Below are 17,629 nucleotides of genomic sequence, written 5' to 3'. Positions count from 1 at the left end.
CCAAAAGTTAAAACTGTCCTGATTTCCCCAAACGCTTACTCTGACCTTAAAAAGTTAAGATTTCTTCATGTCCGTATGACCTTAAAGCTTTATAGCCGGAGGGCACCTGGTTGGCTCAATCAGTGGAGCCTGCGACTCTGGATTTTGGGGGTAGTGAGTTTAAGCCCCACGTTGGGTGTAAACCTTACTAAGAAAAAAAACGCTCCCTAGCTAATCAGCTACAAAGTGAGCTTGGGATGAAAAAGAGTGTAAGTTTCTAGTACAGGACACAATAGAAAATGCACTCCTGTTTTCATGCTTTATAAACTGAGCTGTAACTGCTGAGATTGGAGTTTAACTACTTTAGATTGTCTCCCTATTCTCCAATAGTTTATTCCTTGCTCAATAAAATATTCATGTTAAGTAGAGATTTCTGAATTTTTTGATAGAACATATTTATTTTACATTACATTCAGATTGTTTTATTACATCTAGTTCTTGGTATGCTAACTATTTTGCTAACTTTGTTTTGTGGTTTGTTTCCTCATAATTTGCAACTCTTGATTGTAAACTCATTTTCAGAAGATTATTTCAGTGGGGATTTCACATGCTTGGGTTGTGAAGTTTCCCTACAAAGAAAATTGTCATTTGTCTCGGACATAGCCTTTGAATTTTTAATCAGGTCCACTTATTTCTTGTGTGTGTGTGTGTGTGTGTATGTGAATTTTTAAGAATCCCACACCATATGAGTAGTGTAAATTTAGACTGCATGCCAATATGTGACACGGGCTTGGTGTTTCAATTCCTTGCATATGACTTTTCCTCTCTGCTGCTAGCCTCAAGTCTTGGCTACCTTTAGTCTGAGATAGAGTAGTGGATGGTCAACTCAGAGACATGTCAGTCTGCAGTCTACTTGCTAATAATGTCAGAAGAGAAATGATTAAAATCTCATTTGGAAAAAAAAAAGATGACAGTCTGTATCCTTAGGTAATTTTAAGGTCATTTATTATGATCTTTAAACCAAAGTGGATTTTTTTCCCCTATGTATCTTTGATCAGCAGCCATCCAAACTTGTGATTTAATACTAACATTTCCAGTGACACCATCCCATTATTTCTTTTTTTTAAATTTTTATTTATTTATGATAGTCACACAGAAAGAGAGAGAGAGAGAGAGAGGCAGAGACATAGGCAGAGGGAGAAGCAGACTCCATGCACCGGGAGCCCGACGTGGGATTCGATCCCGGGTCTCCAGGATCGCGCCCTGGGCCAAAGGCAGGCGCTAAACCGCTGCGCCACCCAGGGATCCCCCCATTATTTTTTATATTATCCTTTTTTTTTAAAAGGAAGGGATAATTTTTAAAAAGATTTTAATTATCTATTCATGAGAGACCCAGAGAGAGAGAGAGAGGCAGAGATGGAGGCAGAGGCAGAAGCAGGCTCCATGCTGGGAGCCAGATGCGGGACTTGATCCCAGGACTCCAGGATCACACCCCAAGCCACAGGCAGACACTCAAATGCTGAGCCACCTAGGCATCCCTATTTCTTACATTATCCTATTTTATGTTTGAACAAAACCTCTGGTCACTGGAAAGTTTTTAAAAAAATCTAAATTTGCATTCCTGTAGCTTACACCACTGGTGTATTTCAGCCCATTAGAGAATAAAGAATAAGTTAATTCTATCTTCTGGATCACATCTTTCAAATATTTCAGGACAATTATCACGTGTAATTGGGTAATGTCTAAAAATACTAAGCCTATGAAATTTTCAATCTTCACCATTCCCTTCCAACACACATACATCTACCTCCTAGCAGGCCCATAAATAAGTTTTCTCTGTAACCCTTCTGCTATTACAGACCTGGGGAAGGACAAATGTTACCCCTCCAAGAATATGACTTATGGAACATCTCTTCTGCAGTATAAGGTGATGGAAATCCTAATTCTTCTGATCTGATAGAATATGGGACAAAGAGAAGAGAGAAGGGAGTAAGCAATAACATTCAAGTGTGATCATACACACACATTGATTCTCTGTGCTGAAATCTGTGTGTGTGCATGTGTATGTGTGTGGTTGAGAGGGGGTTAGGTAGGTTGAGAGAAATGCCAAAAGCAGAGGAGGCCTGTGCTCCATCATTCATTTGGGATCCTGGAAAGAGACTGTTATTTCCTGTGGGGCCAGTCTGGTAAGTGCAAGTTGCAGAGTACAGAGTGGTGAGGCAGAGAGAGGGCCTGGGGTAGCACTCCTGCATCTCCTTTGGTCCCCATGAGGTATGGAAGGGCACCAGAAATTCCTCAGGCGGATGAAGCACCTTTGCAGGAGAGGCTGTAATGGAGACTGTCAAGGCCAGATGGAGGCCCTGTATGAGGCTCAGAGGGTCTACAGCAACAGCAACTGCGGAGGTAGAATCAAACCAGTTAAGGAAAACTCTATTAGAGCCAAGACTGATCAGAATTCACAAGTGATAGATTTTAAGCAGCAGGTACCATCAGAGCACCCAGCAACCAAGAGGCAAAGGAGATCACCATGGACACAAGAGAGGACTCACAGGACGTGCACAGGCTGATCGGAGACTTCATTTTTTTTTAATTTTTTATTTATTTATGATAGTCACACACACAGAGAGAGAGGCAGAGACACAGGCAGAGGGAGAAGCAGGCTCCATGCACCGGAGCCCGACGTGGGATTCAATCCCGGGTCTCCAGGATCGCGCCCTGGGCCAAAGGCAGGCGCTAAACCGCTGCGCCACCCAGGGATCCCCGGAGACTTCATTTTTTTCTCACTGCCATGAGATCACAAAAGCCTCTGACTCTACAACTTTGAAAATCTAATGAAAGCTAAAAGACCCTTTGTCCAGCCAGAAAAATGTTCACATGCACTAAATTTTGCGTGTGATTTCAAAGTTCACAAGCCACGGACTTTAACTTAAGACCCTTTTCTTAGAATCAGTTAAAGAACCATATAAAAGAGAAAATGGGCTTATTTTGGTATGCTTATTGGTTTTAGTCAAATAGTGATCACTATGTTGTGCTCTATAAGTCATTCGTTTAGGATTCCACTTAAGAGTTTTGCTCAAGACTGAGGTCAAACTTTAGTGATCTAATGTTTTTGGAATTTACCCCCCTTCCCCAATTTTAGAAATAAGGAAAATGTTGGTGCATTATCAGATACTCCTTCTTTTCTCCATGATTTGTGACTATTACTAACTTTGGTTCTGAAATTATATCTGCAAACTCTTATGTTAACCTTTGATGAAAACTCATTGAGGGTTAGAGATATAAAATCTCTTAAATTAGTTGAGTGTCTTTTTCCTCTTTCCTATTTGTTAGTATTCAATTCTCTTGGTCATTTTTGCTTATCTCCAGTTGGCTTAATTATTTTACCTAATGAAAAAGATGTAAATCTCTTCCCCAGGGATGACTCTCTTTGTATGTATTCTATTCTGACTATACCAAGACATTATTATGAGAAGAGTATTGACCTTGGATTTGGAAGACATAGATTCAAATCCTGGTTCCATCACATACTGACTGTTTAATTCTGGGGAAAGCTCTTAAATTCTGAATATTTGATCTCATCTCCAAAATGAGGATAATAATACCCTCTTATTAGGTTTTGAATGGTGATTAAAGAGATGGCATTTGAAAAAAGTTAGTTCAGTGCTGGATATTTCACAGGTACTGAGTAAATGTTCTCCTTCCTCATTTTGGCATTATTCTTAAGCACTCACTTATTCTGGCCACTAGCGTTTTTTCACTGTTCTTACAAGTTCATGCTACTCTTTTGTTTTTGCTCTTGTTTCTGTGTCCCTTCTCATGTTTACATAAATCAACAAGAGTATTTTGTCTGTACTGGGGGCATAGTGCACAGAGTTTAAGAGATTCCTAGTAGTCTATTAGATGGTTGATATTTGGGAAAAAGTTATTGGCTCCAAAATAGAAAAAGAAAATTGAAAATCCAAAATTAATAAATATTTAATTAAATGTCAAATAACCTGAACATTGTCAGGTAGCCTATTCAACTCTTACATTGATATAAATAGCCCCACAAGTCTTTATCCACAATTCTGGAATCCAGAAAGTTCTGAAAATGAAAAATTTTTTGGCTAGTTTGGGGTGAACTGATTTGGCAGCACAGCATAACCTGAAGCTGTTTATGTTCTCTATTTATTCCTCTTGGTGTGAATATTCATATTTTTTTTCTGCAGAAATAGAAATGTGTTTGACTATGAATACTATCCCAAGCCCCTGTGGAAGCATTATGTAATATGTGGTATGTACAATCTATTATCATTTCAAAATCTGAAAAATTCTGAATTCCAACAGCATATCTACCCAAGGGAATTAGATCAAGGATTTCATTCTTGTGTAAATAATATGTGAGATAGGAGTGAGTTTTCATATGTTTACTATAATGTGTGTGTATGTGATTCCAACATTAAGTGAGATGCTGTAAGTCTCTTGCAGCAGGTGAAGGGAGAGCAAGAGAGTGAGCAGGAGCATGTGCCAGTGCGGCCAGTACTCTTAAGAAAATCACATTCTAAAAAAAAAAAAAAAAAATCACATTCTTTTAAAAGGACTTCTGACTAATAAGTGCATAAAAATAGGCTCAACATCCTTAGTCATCAGAGAAATGCAAATTAAGATCACAGTAAGATACCATTTTATGCCCTCTAGAATAAGACATACAATAACCAATGTGTGGAAGACATGAAGAAACTGGAAAACTTATACATTGCTAGTTAACTTTGGGTTAATAGAAAGAGCAATTTTTTTGATTTATCAATATAGATACAATACAAGGTTATGTTTTTATTCAACTTAGGTAAGTTCTTCCTAAATGTATACAGATATACTCAAAGAAGCTAGCATTACTTCTACTTAATTTTTAAGGTATGAAAAATATAGATTTGTGTTTAACCAAATTGATTCATTATTCTGACAGTAATTATTTTAAAGTTTTATTTATTGACAATCGTATTTCAACAGTATCTTCTGTTAGTATGTCAGCTTGAAGATGATTTGTAATGTGGTTAGCTTTGGACAATAAATTGAGTTAATGGATATTTATTGGATATTTAGATCATTTCTAAATTGAAACACTGCTTACTAAATTTGAAGTTTATTTTATATATTTTTGCTTCTTCATTTTTGTTTTGTAATAGCTGACATTTACTGAGCGCGTAGTTCTGTAACATGAGAATTACTTGATTCAATCCTCAAAACAACCCTATGAAACAGGAACTGTTAGTTTCCACTTTTAATTTTTTAAATTTTTATTCATTTGTTTATTTTTAAAGATTTTATTTATTTATTCATGAGAGACAGAGAGTGAGAGAGGCAGAGACATAAGCAGAGGGAGAAGCAGGCTCCCTATGGGGAGCCCGATGCGGGACTTTATCCCAGGACCCCCGGATCACACCCTGAGCTGAGGGCAGATGCTCAACCACTGAGCCACCCAGGCCTCCCAGTCTTTCACTTTTTAGGTGAGGAAACAGAGGCTCAGGGTTGCTAAGAAACTTGCCCAAGATCACATAGCTAGTAAGAAGCAGAGGTGGAAGGTGATCCCAGGTAGTTGGACTCCAGAGAATATGATCTTAAGTATAAAGCTGTACTTTCTAACTTTCAGGCAGTACTATTACTGGCTAGGCTCTTGAAACCCCTTTGTAAATTCCTCCCCTAGTTTATTAAGATAGGCCATATATATTTTTGTTTGCTTGTTTTTATTGAGGTAAAACTGACATGATGTTATATTAGTTTCAGGTATACAAAATAATGATTTGATATTTGATATATTGCAGAATAATCACCACCATAAGTCTAGTTAACATGTCACCACACATAGTTACAGTTTTTTTCTTGTGATGAGAACTTTTAAAATCTATTCTCGTTAGCAACTTTCAAATGTGTAGTACAGTATTACTAACTATAGTGACCATGCTGTACATTACATCCCCATGACTTCTTTATTTTATAACTGGAAGCTTTTGCCTTTTGGCTCCCGTGTTCACCCACTTCACATTCCCCAGCTTCTTACTTTATATGCTATGAAGAGGCAATATAAACATGTTCATTTTTGCCAGTTAGAGAAGTTATAAAGTCTGTGATGCATATGGCCATATAAAGCTGAATTATGAACTGTGCTAGTCTACTAAAATGCTGATGTGTGACATTGCACAATCATGCACTCCCACTCTTATATCATGAGAAAGAAGCAGCCTCTGATGTCTAGAAGTGACCTGACACTCACAGGCCATTTGTTCATTTTAAATAATCTTGCAGAATACCAACCTCAGACATCATTACCCTGAGATCATGATAAAATGGACAAAACAAGCTGCTTCATAATTTTGTACTCACATACAAGAACAAGATAACTATGTAAAACCACAGAATACAAAATACCCCCCTCTTGCTAAATGAATGACTATTATTTTTTATGTATTCATACTGTTGATTTCTGACAGTATTCAATTTTTGAACAATTTCTTTTTTATACTCTCCCCAAATCACCCAAGGGAAGACCAAATCCTCTAACAGACTCTTATTCTCTCTCACTGAGATATCCCATGATTACCTATAATTTGTGTTCCCTCTTGTTGCAATGAGTGGTAAAGCCAGTTTGTTTAACTATATGAATGTTTATGGTGGTCTTTGGCAGAAGGGCATCAACAAATGAAATGGTCATTTCCCCCATATTTCTGTCATTGCCATATCGTCAACTACTGCTTTCTTCTTTGTTGGTCCAGAGTAAGTACAAACAATTGACCCCCCCAAATAAATATTGATGGGGGTGCCTGGGTGGCTCAGTTGGTTAAGTGTCTGCCTTTGGCTCAGGTAATGACCCCAGGGTTTTGGTATTGAGCCCTGAGCCCCAAGTCAGGCTCTCTGCTCAGCAGGGCACCTGCTTTCTCCCTCTCCCTCTGCCTGCCTACGTGCGCGCTCTCTCTCTCTCTCTCTGATAAATAAATAAATAAATAAATAAATTATTAAAAAGAATAAGAACAAAATAAATATTGATAATAGTGGATTTAACTCTTTGAAAAACATAACGATCCATGAATATGTTCTGATATAAATGAATAAAATAAAAAGAAAGCTCTACTTTACATTGGAGCACCAATGAAGTGTAGAAGAAATGATGGAATTAGAAAAGAATGATTTTGTTAAGATCCCCAAATAAGTGATAAGTAATTCATATAAGAATCATTATGATGAGGAATGGGATAATTACATGGTCTCAAAGCATCTTTTCACAAATCTTATTAATTACTTACTAATTAATAAGCATGCCATACTTATTAATTATCTTTAATTACTCATTAACTACTATCTAATTTAATTACTATTCAGCTAATTCATTTAACTACTAGTTAACAGTTATATCATCAGTCAAGGGACAAATTGATATCGTGCATCACTTCTGGGGTATTCCTGCAAAAAATGCATAAATTATAAGTAAATGTTAGACAAATACAAATTGAGGGAGAATCCTCAAAGTAACTGGCAGTACTTTTCATAAATGTCAAGATCATGAAAGACAAGGAGACTGAGAAGCTGTTTCAGATTGAAGGAGACTGGAGCTAAATGCAGTGTTTATTTTCTGTACCTATAGAAGACATTATTGGGACAAGAGGCAAAATTCAAGTAGGGCTTGTAGATTAGATGGTAATTTTGGAATGATGTTAATTTTCTTTTTTTTAAAAGGTTTTATTTATATGAGAGGGAGAGAAAAAAAAGAGTGAGCAAGACAGAGCATGAGTTGGGTGAGGGGTAGAGGGAGAAGCAGACTCCTTGTTGAGCAGGGAGCCTGATATGGGCTCCATCCTGGGACTCCAGGATCCTGATCTGAGCTAAAGGCAGACACATGACTAAGCTACCCAGGCACCCCTAATGTTAATTTTCTGATGTTGATGGTTGTGCTGTGGTTTGTATAGGACTCTTGTTTTTAGGAAATATGCTCTGAAATATTCGGGGTTAATGGATCATCAATTCTGCAACTGTTTCTCAATGACTTAGAAATACCCATGATTGAGGAATCCCAGTGAAGGGTACACAGGATCTCTTTGTACTATTTTTGCAATTTTTATGTGAATTTAGCATTATTTTTTTAAGAGGAAGAAAGTAAGAAAAAGCAAAAGTAAGCCTAGAGGTTCTGCGTGTGTCCTCTTTCCTTGAAGTCAGAACTGAATCATGGGATATTGGCCTCCAGAAGAGGGCAGCAGATCTCTTGGCTATGTGGTTGGAGCCTTTGGTCATAATTTCAGTTATTATTTCTTTTTAATATAGCATGGTCACATTTTTACTTTTTAAATTTGAATCTAGCATCTTCTGGGCTTCAACTGGAGATTCATATTATCTATGTAGTTTAATTAATATACAGATATTTAGGACTTAAGAGTTATTGAATCTCTAAGCATTCTTGATGTGTTCTTGGTATATTCTTACAAAAAGCTTGATATATTCATAATATATAAAGTCAGGATTATTATACGTTATGTCTTACTATTTTTCCTTTTTATAAAGTGTGTTCAGGGGATCCCTGGGTGGCTCAGCGGTTTAGCGCCTGCCTTCGGCCCAGGGCATGATCCTGGAGTCCTGGGATCGAGTCCCGCATCAGGCTCCCTCAATGGAGCCTGCTTCTCCCTCTGCCTGTGTCTCTGCCTCTCTCTCTCTCTCCGTGTCTCTCATGAATAAATAAATAAAATCTTTTAAAAAAAAGTGTGTTCATCCATTTTTATAAATTAGTTGTAATGTTCACTGTCTTCTTTGAAAATAGTTAATCACGTTTCTAATTATTTTGTCTAAAGCTTTTCTTAGATTGATTTTATTTAATTTTTTATTTTTTAATAGATTTTATTTATTTATTTTGAGGGAGGGAGGGAGAGAGAGAGAGAGATGGAGCACGAATGTGGACGGAAGAAGGAGCAATAGAGGGAAATAGAGAAGCAGACTCTCTGGTAAGCAGGGAGCTAGATGCAATGATGCTCAACCGCAGAATCACAGGATCATGACCTGAGTTGAAGGCAGACACTTAACCGGCTGAGCCACCCAGGCACCCTTAGATTGACTTTATTGTCTTGTTTTGCATGCCATAGAAACAACCAAAGTTCCTTATTATATTGCATAATTCTTATAATATATTCTTATCTGCTCTTTCATTTTTGAAAATTATGAATAATAAGCTAGTAGGCTTACTACAACCATTTAAAATTTTTTGGCATATACAAGGGTGCCTGGGTGACTCAGTTGGTTAAGTGACCTACTCTTGATTTCAGCTCAGGTCTTCTCAGGGCTAAGTTTGATCCCTATGTTGGGCTCCACGCTGGGCATAGAACCTACTTTAAAAAATGGCTAAGATAGTAGATTAAGATACCTGGGTGGTTCAGTCAGTTAAGCATCTCTTTTTTTTTTTCATTTTTTAAAATTAAAATTCAATTTGCCAACATATAGTATAACACCCAGTGCTCATCCCATCAAGTGCTCTCCTCAGTGCCCATCACCCAGTTACCCCATCTCCCCACCCACCTCCCCTTCCACAACCCTTTGTTTGTTTCCCAGAGTTTGGAGTCCCTCATGGTTTTTTTCCCCACTCAGTTCCCCTCCTTTCTATTATAATCCCTTTCACTATTTCTTATATTCCATATATGAGTGAAACCATATAATGATTGTCCTTCTATGATTGACTTATTTCATTCAGCATAATACCTTCCAGTTCCATTCACGTCAAAACAAATGGTGGATATTCGTCTTTTCTGATAGCTGAGTAATATTCCATTGTGTGTGTGTGTGTGTGTGTGTGTGTGTGTGTGTGTGTATCATACCTTCTTTATCCATTCATCTGTCGAAAGATATCGTGGCTCCTTCCACAGTTTGGCTATTGTGGATATTACTGCTATGAACATTGGGATGTAAGTGTTCTGTGTTTCACTACATCAGTATCTTTGGAACAAATACTCAGTAGTACAATTGCTGGGTCATAGGGTAGCTCTATTTTTAACTTCTTGAGGAACCTCCACACTGTTTTCCAGAATGACTGTACCAGTTTAGATTCCTACCAGCAATGCAAGAGGGTTTCCCTTTCTCCACATCCTCTCCAACATTTGTTGTTTCCTGTCTTGTTAATTTTCGCCATTCTCACTGGTATGAGGTGGTATCTCATTATGGTTTTGATTTGTATTTCCCTGATGGCAAGTGTGTGTAGCATTTTTTCATGTGCTTGTTGGCCATGGGTATGTCTTCTTTGGAGAAATTTCTGTTCATGTCTTCTTCCCATTTCATGATTTGATTGTTTGTTTCTTGGGTATTGAGTTTGATAAGTTCTTTATAGATGTTAGATACTAGCCCTTTTTCTGATATGTCGTTTGCAAATATCTTCTCCCATTCTGTAGGTTGTCCAAGCGTCTGACTTTTGATTTCAGCCCAGGTCATGATCTCAAGGTTGTGAGATCAAGCCCCGAGTCAGGCCCTTTGCTGGGCATGGAGCCTGCTTAAGATTCTCTCTCCCTCTCTAAATAAGTAAGTAAGTAAGTCAGTCAGTCAGTCAGTCAGTTGGTCAGTCAGTCATATACAGATTGTTTTTTATTTGATGCTTCTCTGAAAGCTTTTTAATCGACTACAAGCCAAAGTACTTCATCTTCAATGAAGGAGTGTTTCAGAATTCTGTGGAAAAGGACTATGGTAGATACTTTGAGGTACAGGTTTCTGATAGCATCACTTAAACAATTTTGAGACCCTATTAGAGGACTGAGTCAGGATTTTTAGAACTCTATAGAAGCCAGTGGGTTCATAAGATGCTAGCCCAATATCCACTGAAACAAGAATTAATTGCATAGGAGTGATGAATTGCTGAGGGATGATTATTGTTTTTGTTTAAACTATTGTTGATTTTTTTGTAATGTTCTATTTTCTGGATACTGAAGGAAGCCCTTTTTCTTTTCTCTTAAACTATATATAACTCATAACAATTTAATAATTATAACTCTGCTTTATTTCAGACTCTGCTTTTATACACTGAAATGAAACATTTTTGAATGATAACTCATTTTCTTTGCCTGAGCCCTCTGGAATTTGGAAACTTTTATTGAATATTCTTTATTTCATGACAATATAATTATCATCTTTTCATGATAATATAGTTACTGGCAAAGAATCAATAAGAATCTGTCCTCCTTTTTACCAGGGCATAATTTGAACCACTGAGTATGCAAGCAAGGCCTTGCCTAGAATGTTATCCCTGGGTATGATGCTCTTTTAATCAGATATGTATGGCCGGACATATCTAAGGAACTAGGTTGACTTTATGGAGCCAATGCTTATAAATCCTTCCAGGAAAACTGGTTGATTTCTGGTTTACAAAGTTCTCAGCTTCTGGGTGGGTAAGTCACTTTCTTGTCAGATCCAGGAATCTTAGGATATTTGGGGAACTTCAAGAAAAGAAAAATTCCCCCAGTGGCTACCACAGCTGAAATCTGATGTTGAGTTCTGGGTGTGGCTATCTAGCCTCAGAGGCCTTTAAAAGTTAAATTTGAGGTTTTGGGGGAAGTCTTTTAGCAAAGCAAGTTTAAGAAGGCCTAAGTGGCAAATTATCATCACTCCTATTGCAGCAATGTAAATAGAGACTAGCCTTATTTGTGATCAAGTATAATCTTCCAGGGCACTTGGGTGGCTCAGTCGGTTAAGCATCAGTCTTTGGCTCAGGTTGTAATCTTGAGGTCCTGGGATTGAGCCCTGCATCTGGCTCCCCGCTCAGTGGGGAATTTACTTCTCTCTCTCCCTCTCCCTGTGCCCCTCTCCCTTCTCATGTGCTCTCTTTTTCTCAAATAAATAAAACCTTTAAAAAAGAGAATAATCTACCTTTGAGATTATTTTTGATCAAAAGGGAGGAGATTATAGGGAAAAAGTGTGTATACTTCAATGAGAAATTATGCATTGTCAATAGTAATGGTTCCCAGCATTCTGATATGAGCCCTGTTCATTGTCTTTGGGCTGCTCTTGGTCAACTCTTTTTAAATTGCAGATGACTGATGAATATTGCCAATGACAAAAACCAAACGATTAGGAAGACTGATTTTATTTAGTCTATTGCAGTAGGGAGATCACCCAGATCTGCAGATCAGAGTATCTCAGCAGGGTAGTTTTATCTTAGACTTTTTTATAGGGAGAAGTGGACAAGTTACAGGTAGAATTATTTTTTTTAAGATTTTATTTATTTATAAATGAGAGACACACAGAGAGAGGCAGAGACATAGGCAGAGGGAGAAACAGGCTCCCCATGGGGAGCCTGATGCAGGACTCGATCCCAGGACCTTGGGATCATGACCTGAGCCAATGGCAGATGCTCAACCACTGAGGCACCCAGGGGCCCCAGGCAGAATGATTTACAGCTGGGATTGCTTCATAATCAGGAGAAGTCTCAGTCAGTTAAATAGGAAATGTTTACCTCTGTGTCTGGCTAGTTTTAGGGGATAAACAACTCTAATCTCAATCATTCATGTGACAAAGAACTGGGAGTTGGAGGATCTGTATCTTGCCTTGCTGGTGGGTTCAGGCAAAAGGGGAAAAGTTTGTTTGGTCTTCTCACAAGTAAACAAGGAAGGCATCTGTAAGTCCTACGGGAGTCATGAGAAAGAGGATAGTGAGTGAGTGAATCTTATCTAAGTCATTCAGGAAGGTGGTTCTTTTCCATCAGCCATTTCTGGAGCAAAAAAAGATTGGTGGAATTTCAGAAAGCCAAGGTTTGGGGAGATTTCTTAAACATTGATATTTTCTGGGAACACAGGATTCAGGTAAAATTCAGCATTGTCAATATGTAAACTCTGCCTTGTCCTGTATAGTTCCCATGGACTTTCCTCCTCCTCCTGTGGAAAAATAACCTCTATTTACAATTCAGTATCTTTACTCCATATAAAATTGTGCTTTTTGATTTATCCTTTGAACCAGTTATAACATTTGTTCTCATAATATATAAGTTCAATCAATTCTTCAATGTATTCCTTTTTATATTTGTATGAGAGCCATGATTTTGCCTTTTTCTAAAAGTTGTCTTTAAATGATATGATCCATATAGCTTATTCAGATTTCACCAGATATACATGCATTCATTTTCGTGAGTGCAAACAAGCCAGTTTTTAAGGTTCCCAGTGAGAGACCAGGAGATCAGGAGAGCTATGGAAAGTCCAAAGACTGGTGGTGCCTACAGTGAAGATTGACACCCAGAGGTTAAGAGTTATCAGATAGAGTGAGGTGGGATGGATCTTTTGGCAGAGATCATTCTGGGTTGAGAGTCTAAAGCTTAGTTTATTCAAGAATTATCCAATAATTATTTCTGCATTCCTTGGCACTGATCTACATGTATTAAAACATAGGATTAAGAGGTAGACATAATTGGGTTCAAAGTGTTCTATCATTTACTTGCTGTGAGATTGTGGGGAAGGATCTTAACTTCCTTCTACCTGTTGTCCCTAACTGCAAACTAGGAATAATGTTAATATCTGCCTCATAGAATTGTTGTGAGAAAAAAATGAGTTAATAGATGTGATAGACTTGGCATATAGACAGTACTCGGTAAGTGATGGCTATTATTATTTTATTATTTTTTTAAAGATCTTATTTATTCATGAGAGACACAGAGAGAGAGAGAGGCAGAGATACAGGCAGAGGGAGGAGAAGCAGGCTCCATGCAGGGAGCCTGATGTGGGACTCGATCCTAGGACTCTGGGATCATGCCCTGAGTTGAAGGCAGGCCAGGCATCCCAGTGATGGTTATTATTAAAATAACTTTTCTATTATCATCAAGGAAATGCCTAAGCTAACAATCTTTCATGAAAACTGTAGAAGCTACCACATCTCTATTTTACTTCAGACCCATTAATACTCAAACAAACCTAGTTCTTCTCAACAAAGAGAGATGGAATAATAGTTCAACTTATCAACTTCAACAGTAGGTCAGTGATGAAGACCACATGCATGTTAATACATGTTCTTTGTGGTTTTTTTTTTTTTGCCACTTTCATATTTCTTTTCACATAATTTTTTTTAATGTAGGCCCCATGCCCAGTGTGGAGCCCAGTGTAGGGCTTAAACTCATGACTCTGAGATCAAACAAGCCAGTTTTTAAGGTTCCCAGAGTTGAGATCAAGAGTCAGACACTAAAAAGAAAAAAAAAAAAAAAAAAAGAGAGAGAGAGTCAGACACTTAACTGACTGAGCCACTCAGGCACCCCTCATGTAACTTTGTTTTTAATAAAAGCAATTCACTAAGTCTATGAACAGAATTTCATTTATAGGTTTTTATAGACCTATTCACATTTACAAATTATCTGACAATATGTCCAAATTTTAGTCAGGAAAATATGGATAATATACTCTGCATAATATGCTCTTTTGCGTATATCCTAAGGTAATGAATGATCTTAGAAGAGTCTGAGTAGGGGATCCCACTAGAGGGTGGTATGGATCTCCCGAAGGGCTGACAAACACTTTTCCACTTTTCTTCAGATCTTCTTTCAGCTTTCATAACTAAGGACCTGCTAATTCAGGATTACTAAAAAGGAGGCATTTGTAAACTAAAATTAACACATTACTTGATGTTCTCCAGATTCAAATTTGGCATTCTAGTATGATCCGGCAGCCTATGAGAAAGTCACAAAGCCTTTACCTGCTAGCAGACATGGGGCTTGTTGGGATTCTCTCAATTTCCAGGACTTTTTCTTAATGCATCAGCAGCATTGGTCTGAGATAGTCGAATTGCTATTCATGCTCTTTAATAAACTGCTTACTTTGCTTCATCATTTATTCAACACCACATGGATTGTTAGATTCACCCCTTCAGGGTGTTGTGATGAATTTGCATCAAAAGCAATTTCACTTTATGGATATATACAAGTTCCCTCAAAATCTGCTGGTATTGGGGACACCTGGGAGGTTCAGTGGTTAGGCCCATCTGCCTTCGGCCCAGGGTGTGATCCTGGAGTCCTGGGATGGAGTCCTATATTGGGCTCCCTGCATGGAGCCTGCTTCTCTCTCTGCCTGTGTCTCTGCCTCTCTCTCTGTGTGTCTCATGAATAAATATATACAATCTTTAAAAAAAAAAGTCTGCCTGTGTAGTGACACTTGTGATGTTCTTCCAAAGAATAGAAGCTAGCTAAATAATTTGTAATATAATATCAAGACAAATGTTTTAGGGGTGCCTGGGTGGCTCAGTGGTTGAGCATCTGCTTTTGGCTCAGGTTGTGATCCTGCGGTCCTGGGGTCCTGGAGTCCTGGGCTTGAGTTCTACATCGGGCTCCCTGCAGGGAGCCTGCTTCTCCTTCTGCCAGTGTCTCTCATGAATAAATAAAGAAAATCTTTTAAAAAATAAGACAAGGACAGCCCGGGTGGCTCAGCGGTTTAGCGCCGCCTTCAGCCCAGGGCAGGATCCTGGAGACCCGGAATTGAGTCCAATGTCAGGCTCCCTGCATAGAGCCTGCTTTTCCCTCTGCCTGTGTCTCTGCCTCTCTCTCTCTGTGTCTCTCATGAATAAATAAATAAAATCTTAAAAAAAAAAGAAGACAAATGTAAAAGTATTACCCATTTTAAAGTTTATAGGACATTGTTTTATAATTAAATGGATAAACTCACAATCTCTCATATAGTATATAGTAAGCAATTCTAGCAATAACTTTTCTGCAACTTTTAATTTTATTCTTTTTTATCTTTTTAAGATTTTATTTATTTATTTGAAAGAGAGAGAGCACAAGCAAGTGGAGGGGCATAGGGAGAAGGAGAAGCAGACTTTCTGCTGAGCAGGGAGCCCTATGTAGGGCTCAATCCCGGGATCCTGGATTGAGTGATTGCCTGAGCCAAAGGCAATCACTTAACCAACTGAGTCGCCCAGGTGCCCCATCTTTTTAAATTCTATATTATCATCAGTTCTTTTTTTTTTTAAGATTTTATTTATTTATTTGAGAGGGAGAGAGAGTGAATGAGAGAGAGAGAGAGAAAGAGAACATGAGCGGGGCTTTGGGGGCAGGGGCTGCAGGGAGGGAGCAGAGGGAAAAGCAGACTCCCTGCTCAGCAGGGAGCCCCATGTGGGGCTCAATCCTGGGACTTAAAGATCATCTCCTGAGAGGAAGGCAGCCACTTAACAAACTGAGCCACCCAGGTGCCCCTCACTAGTTCTTTTTTGAGTGAGGCTGTATACATGGGTAAGTAAAATAGTTTCGGTGATTAAAGCCATTTGAAAGTTTCTATTCTAAACCCTTTGAGTGGATTGTAAATGTTTACCCTCAGTCCTTAAATATTACATAAGAGCATCAAAATAATCAACATCGGAACTCTTTCCAATTTCTCACCTTGCTCATCCAAAGATCTTGGCTACCCGTATCTACTGTAAATGTAGTGCTTATCTATCATGTTTCATCTCAGCCTCCCTGTATGAATACATCAGTACAAATCTGAGGACATATCCCATCATTATATGATCATCTATTTCTTGGCTGGCACAAATGTCACTTTCTCAGAGAGGCTTTCCTAGAACATCCTATTAATCTGTGTGTCACTCTCTGTCCTATTACCCTGTTTTATTTGCTTCGGAGTAATTATCAGTACATGAAATCATCAGTTTGTTACTTTAGAAGATTAGCTGCCTCATGCCTTACTAGCTTATAAATCTTATAAGTCTTACTGGCTTATCCCCAGCTCTTAGATAAAATGCCTACTACATAAATAAGCATAAGATTGGATAAATGAATGAATGAATGCTTCACTCATTCCATGTTGCTGTTCTGGGACCAGATGATTAGATGGTCCATAGAGGCAGAGACTCATTTGAGCTTGATGGCATGTGCCATCTCCAATCAAGTGTCTCTGAGTTGGTCTGATTGGTGAATGTTTCATATAGTTAGAGATGGTGGAAACTGGGTCTGGCCTAAAGTTGTGGGTGATTTCCAAATCAAGGAAGCATGCAGAGCTGACAGGTGAGTGGGGAGCTGCAGTCTGTGGGCTCCTGGTGAGTCATATGATGATGGAGGAGGACCAGGGACAGACACTGTTGAAACTCAATATATGAAGGCAGGAGTCAGTCAGGGAGATGGCAGCAGGGAGCAGGGGAATGAAATAAGCAGGAAGGAAGTGGTGAGCACAGAGAATTATGTGGTGGGGTTATGTATTTTTGTTGTTGTTTAGTCACTTTATTGAGATATCACTTAGATGCCATAAAATTCACCTATTTAAAGTATATAGTTCAATGTTTTTTGTGCATTTGCAGAGTTATGCAATCATCACCTGTCTAATTTTAGGACATTTTTATCATTCCCCAAAGAAATCCTATCCCCATTGGTGTCATTCCTCATTCACCTGGCCTTTTCTCCACCAAGTCCTAGGCCACCACTAACCTACTTCCTGTCTCTATAGATTAGCAGATTCTGGACATTTCACTTAAGTGAGATTATATAATATGTAGTCTTTTGTGATTGGGTTTTCTCTTATTTGGCATAATATTTTCAAGGTTCATCCATAGTGTAGCATGTATGAGTGCTTCATTTCCTTTTCATAGCCAAATAATAATAATATCATCATATAGATATATAAAATTTTATTATCTGTTCATCAATTAATAGACATATGGGTTGTTTTAGCTATTTTGAATAATATTGCTACGAAAATTTGCA

At 38.2% G+C, this 17,629-nt stretch overlaps 1 long non-coding RNA gene across 1 annotated transcript in view; it reads left to right on the top strand.

Moving 5' to 3' along the window:
• Positions 1 to 17,629, top strand: part of LOC129498332 (uncharacterized) — a 48,126-nt gene that overhangs the window by 26,845 nt on the left and 3,652 nt on the right. Inside the window, exon 2 of the long non-coding RNA XR_008662106.1 lies at positions 4,188 to 4,252. This is a non-coding gene — a long non-coding RNA (uncharacterized LOC129498332). The remainder of the gene's footprint in view (positions 1 to 4,187; positions 4,253 to 17,629) is intronic.

Source organism: Nyctereutes procyonoides, unplaced genomic scaffold, assembly GCF_905146905.1.
Source record: "Nyctereutes procyonoides isolate TBG_1078 unplaced genomic scaffold, NYPRO_anot_genome, whole genome shotgun sequence".
Lineage (NCBI taxonomy): Eukaryota > Metazoa > Chordata > Mammalia > Carnivora > Canidae > Nyctereutes > Nyctereutes procyonoides.
The sequence above is the reverse complement of the archived record's forward strand: the minus strand, read 5'-3'. Positions and strand labels throughout refer to the sequence as shown.